This window comes from Miscanthus floridulus, unplaced genomic scaffold (genome assembly GCF_019320115.1).
Source record: "Miscanthus floridulus cultivar M001 unplaced genomic scaffold, ASM1932011v1 fs_422_1_2, whole genome shotgun sequence".
Taxonomy (NCBI): Eukaryota; Viridiplantae; Streptophyta; class Magnoliopsida; order Poales; family Poaceae; genus Miscanthus; species Miscanthus floridulus.
In genome coordinates, this window is record NW_027096727.1 from 41,425 (window position 1) to 47,760 (window position 6,336).

Consider the following 6,336-nt stretch of genomic DNA (forward strand, 5'->3'; position numbering starts at 1 on the left):
ATTTGGCTATTTTTTGAAAGTTTCTCACAAATGGACCCTTAGCGGAAAGAATTCAGGAAATGGACCCTTAGCTCGGCGCCAGAGTGACTGGCGCCGAGCTAGGCGTCAGCGTCTCTGGCGCCGAGCTGGCGGGCACGGTGGGGTGGCGTGCCAGGGAGCTCGGCGCCAGTCACTATGGCGCCGAGCTCGGCGCCGTAGATCTTGGCGCCGAGCTCGACGCCGTAGTGACTGGCGCCGAGCTCGGAAATATCTATCCGGCCGGCCTCTTCCTCTTCCTTTCTCGCCCAAGCCGTCCCTGCACGCGCCGTCGCCGCCGCCCTTGCCCGCTCCACCGCCGCGCCCGCGCCCCGCGCCGCCGCTGCTGCTCCGGCGGCCGAGCCCGCGCCCTCGCCGCACCGCGCCCTCGCTGCTGCTCCGGCGGCCGAGCCCGCGCACCTCGCCGCGCCGCGCCGCCGCTGTTGCTCCCTCACCCAAGCCCGCACCGCGCCGCCGTGCCCTCGCGCCGTTGCCCGTGGTTGGCGGCAGCGCCGCGCCGTCACGCACTCCACCGCCGTCCTCGCCTTGGTCTCCACCGGCGGCCTCGGCCTCGCCCCGCCTTGCCCCCCTCCACCGCCGGCCTCGCCCCGCCTTGCCGCCGTCCACCGCCGGCGTGCCTCCCTCGCCCATCGAGCCGGACTCGTCGCGTGGAGCGCCGGGCACCCCGCGCCCGCCACGCGCCACCTCTGTCGTCGGCCGCGCCACCGCGGGCCCGGATCTTCGCCTTGACCTACGCCCGTCGTCCACCGACCCGGAAAGGTAAAAATTATGAATATGCAATGTACCTATTTAGTTGTTGTTTGTTATTTACTAGTTACTGTGATAACTCAGTTAGTTGATTTAGTGAGATATATATGTAGATAGATAGAAACATAGATACATTGGTAAATAGATATAGTTAGATAGGTACTTAGATATGTAGTTATATTTGTAGTTAACTACATATGATCTAGCTATTTAGTGAGTACACTATAAATATATACGTAGTTATTATCTTGATTACTTAGTTTGTAGTTAGAAAGTACTTGTTAGGTACTATCTATCGCTAATTTAGACTAAAGGACATGTGTTTCGTTATGTTTTTGAAATAGATGGACAACCTAGTGACCATATATCATGGAGGCACGGTTGAAAGCGATCGCTATGGATATGTTGAGTTTCTAGACATGCAAAGCGTGCCTGTGCTATTCAATGATAGGCCTTCATTTAGTGAGATGGTTGCAAGGGCTCGGGAGGAGCTGCATTCCTTTGGAGATGATGACATTGCAGTTGATGGTGTACTTCACCTAGGTTGTCCTCCGAACATCTTCAGGCGAATGATCTCAATTGGTTGTGCGGATTAGTGGGAGAACTATGTGAGATCGGCTATGAAGAGCCAGCTGCAATGTTTGGACATGGATGTATGTCGGGTGTTAGTTGATCCAATCCCTCATGGGTTTACCCCAGTAGTGGATCATCAGGCACACATCGACCCTCCCGTTCTGGAACCTTACCTGCATGTGCAGATTGCGCCTACGGTTCCTGATGCTCAATCTGCCCCCAATGCGGTATTTGGAGATGGTTGTCATACTCATGTTTTCGTGGCAGATCCTCCTTTTGAGATCCCTTTGACACAGAATCATCCGAGTAAGTGTCTTAACCGCATGGTTTTTGGGAGCTTACCCCGTTCCTTACATCTATTTCTTTCATTCTTTCCTCATTTCTATAATGATGTTGCAGGAGACATTCCTGAGAATATGGATGTGCCGCATGTTGCTACGCAAGTGCACTTTGGAGATGGATTCCGTGGCTACAATAGTGTTGAAATTATGCATGATTTGGAGTCATATGAGATGGCTAGGGCTCTTGATTCTGATGATGATCGTCCTGTTGGAGAGCTGACGGAGAGTGATGTTGAGATGATGAGGCGTATCTTTCCCAACCACCGTGATCCTAGAGTTCATGAGTTCAGTGATCTTGCTCATTCCGATCAGGCGTTTGCAGAAGGACGTGATGATGAGCTCCTAGAAGCTCCTGAGGCCGGTCCTAACATGGTAATTGAGGAGGGGAGGGTGTTCAATGACCTCCCTGCTTTGAAGAGGTGGTTGCAGGCTTTTGTAGTGATACGAAAGAGGCCTTACAGGGTATTGCATTCATATGTGGAGCGCCGTTACATAGTTGTGTGTGACAAGAAACGCTGCCCATGGAGGGTTTGTGCAAGGAAGCAACAGGTGACCGAAAAATGGAAGATCACAAAAGTTGTCGGGCCACACAATTGTGCTGACCATGAGCTGACACTGAGGCATCGGCAGTTGACATCTACCCTCATTGCCAAGCGGTTGATGGGAATTTTGCAGGGAGAACCCAACATGAAGGTGAGAACAATTATCAGGACCGTTGAGGCGTTGTATGGAGGATATATGATAACTTATGGTAAAGCATGAAGGGCTAAGCAGCGAGCATGGAAGATGATATATGGGGACTGGGAGGATGGGTATGAGCAGCTGCCAGTTCTTTTCAATGCAATCAAAGCGGTGAATCCAGGCATGCATTATGAGTACATCCCAAAACCTAATGCATGGAAGGATGGGAGGCAGATATTTTTCCGTGCCTTCTGGTGCTTCCCTCAGTGTGTCGAGGCCTTTAGGCACTGTCGTCCTGTCTTCTCCATTGATGGTACGTTCTCGATTGGCAAATACCAGGGCACACTTCTTATAGCCATATCCTGTGACGCGAACAACAAGTTGGTTCCTTTGGCATTTGCTTTGGTTGAGAAGGAGAACAATAACAGTTGGGGATGGTTCTTGAGGCTAGTCCGGATACACATGGTTGGGCCTGGCAGGGAGGTTGGTGTCATATCTGATAGGCATCAGGGCATACTTAATGCCATGCAAGAGCAGTTAGAGGGGTATGCACCTTTGCACCATCGTTGTTGTACTCGACACCTTGCCGAGAATCTACTCCGGAAGGACGGTGTCAAGGGTAACTTTGATCTGTTCCAGGAGGCTGCTCGACAGCTTGAGGACAAGTACTTTAGGGAAAAGTTGGAGCAGGTCAGAACCACATCAAATGCAGAAGGTGGACAATGGCTCACAAGTTTGATGAGGGATTTGGAGAAATGGACGAGAGCTCACGATGCCGGTGGCTAGAGGTACGAGTTTCAGTGCAGCAACATGGCAGAGTCATTCAATAAGTTGCTATTGGGGATACGTGGTATGACCGTGAATGCAATTGTTCAATTCACCTTCTATAAGCTTGTTGCCTAGTTCAATGATAGACACGCCCATGCATTGCAGTTGAGGAGTCATGGAGAGATATGGGCGCCGAAACCAAAGGCACACCTAGAGAAGGCAAGAGAAAGGGCTAGCACACATGAGGTTGCATGCTTTGACCATGCCACAGGGACATATCAGGTCGAGCATAGGGGCGGTACAACATCCGACGGTGAGGTCCGAGAGTCGAGGATACATGTGGTTGTCCTCCAAGATTTCAAGTGCACTTGTGGTAAACCAAGGCAATACCACTTTGTATGTTCTCATTTGGTGGCAGCAGCTAGGCATCGCAACTATAATATCGAGAGGAGGATACCTCACGAGTTCAGTGTCGACACGCTTGTGAACACATGGAGCCCCCGCTTCGTGCCTTTTCGAGACCCTAGAGAGTGGCCTCCATATGATGGGCCGAAGTACATTGCGGATCTAGCTTACCATTGGAACAAGCGTGGATCAAGGCAGAGGACGAGGCACAGGATGGTTATGGATCAGATACCCAGAAGAACTAGGCGTGGGAGAGGAACTCCATTTGTTACTGATCCTGAGCAGTACGAGTGCGGCAAGTGCGGTAGACTTGGCCACAACTCATGAAGTTGCCGTTGGTAGATTAGTGAGGTAGGACTATTGGTTTATAGTATTATTTTATATTTGTCTTATTCATATATTTAATTATGTATGTCTCAATTTATGCTTGTATTTGTGTCAATTACTTATACATTTATAAGTTCATGTTTCATTGTATATTGGAATTCTAATTCATTCACTTTTTTTGTAGGATGGAGCAATTCCACCTGCTCGACCCGACGTACGAGGAGACCCACCGAGGACGTCTTGTTGCGCTGGGGCAGGTAATAATCTATAAGTTTTATTCATACATGTGTTCGTGAAGTAACATGTGACTATGTTTTATTCGATGCAGGACCTTCTGCACCTTCGTTCTAGGACCCACAGTGGGTTCTTGGACATTCGGTACGACGACAGGTACACTCCTTTCCTACAAAGAGCTGGCCTGGATGTCATCTCCTTTCAGGTTCGTTGTGGGTTGCCCAAGTTCAACTCAGCGGCGATAACTGCGTTGGTAGACAGGTATTAAAGTGAATCATTGCCTCCATTCATGGCCATTTGTTCATGCGATTGACTTTTTGACAAGTAATCTTGCTTTGTCTTAAATATAGGTGGCGACCGGAGACTCACAACTTCCACCTACCTTTCAGGGAGATGACAGTCTCGCTTTAGGACTGTCAGAAGATGCTAGGCCTAAGGATTCATGGGAACCCAGTCACCGGGCAGTGCAGGTCAGAGGGCTGGAGAGCACGAGTGGAGGCCTTCCTTGGGCGTGAGCTTGGCGAGCAAGGGGCTCGCACTTCTGGAGTTCCCATCTCATGGCTACGTGTAGAGTTCGCACAGTGCCTCGAGGAGGCAGATGAGGAGACGGTTGGGTACTACTGCCGGGTGAGGATCCTACACCTTTTTGCTTGCGTTCTCTTTCCCGACGCCACGGGTGACAATGCGTCCTGGATGTGGATCCACTGCCTCAGTGACTGGGACCAGGTGGGTCAGTACAGCTAGGGCTCTGCAGTCTTGTGTTTTCTATACCGGCAGCTGTGCGAGGGGTGTCGTCGGTCTACGTCCAACCCGTCACTTGGTGGATGCGTATACCTGTTACAACTATGGATGTGGGCTCGTTTTCCAGTTGGTCGTCCAGAGCTTCTAGCTCATTGTGAGTGGTTCCAAGGTCAGCCTCCAAGTCACCAGCCGACGTGGGCGTACCTTTGGGACCAGGTCAGGGTTCCGCACACGAGGATAGACCGGGCGTACATTGAGTACACGAACGAGTTAGATACGCTGACGGTGTCTAGTGTAAGTAAATTTTATTTTCCATGCTGCTTTGAAAAGGATTAGTATACCATCTAACATCTTATTTGGACATGTTGCAGGTGGAGTGGAAGCCGTATGGTGGAGAGGACGCACTTCCTTTTCAGCTGGGCAACGTCTGTGGGGCCAACGACTACTTCTATAGGATGAGGTGCCCTCTAATATGCTTCTATGCTGTCGAGTACCACCTGCCAGATAGGATTGCACGCCAATTTGGAGTGAGACAGCTTTGGCCTATGCCTTTGTTCTCGACTGGCGTTGACTTACACAAGTAAGTGTTTTGATATTTCAAATGTCTCATGATGATGGTCCATTTCTTATAATATGGTGCCACGTACGTGGATTAATGTAACGATGACATACGTGCAGGTTGGATCGTCAGAGGAACAAGAAGATTTTTGACTGGGAGAGGCACCACCAGTCCTACATTGAGGAATGGGAGGAGATGCACGACAACGTGGATGACAACAATGAGCCGCACATGAACCGTGAGTTCAGGCGGTACCAAGCTTGGTACCAGCGTTCGACATGGTGCAGGCTGAGACTACAGTGGACTGAAACTGACTACGCCGACATCGAGTCCTCCGACGATGAAGACACGGCGTATGACCAGTCGACTCGTGCAGGAAGGCAGGTGGAGGCAGGACCGATCTTGGACAGAGTGGTAAGCCAATCGCCTTATTTTGTTACGTTGAGTTACATAACAATACATTAGGCATTCTTGGACCGACATTAGGAGTTATCTATTGTAGTTATTGCAACCTTTGAGCCGTATAACCCTACGGTTGTATAATACATATATTGAGGGATACAATGAAACCCTAAGTGATGACGATTCTTAGGTTCAAAAATCCGACTAATATATACCGAATTGATGCGAAAAAAACAAGGAGGTGAGCGAGTATACCTTGCTCTCGAAGATCTACGGATCAAATCAAGGTTTTCAAGGTCCAATATGTCGATTCGTGAGGTAGGGTGAAGTGGGGAGAGAAAAACCCGAGAGGGAGGAAAAAGAAGAGGAAGAACGCTCGGGGAAGAATGTTGGACTGGGGTTAAATGCAGGGGGCTCGGCGCTAGTCACTCTGGCGCTGAGCCCCCTGGCAGGCCATTGCCCCATGCCCAGGAGCTCGGCACCAGTGACGGTGGCGCCGAGCTAACGGTCAATTTTCTAAAT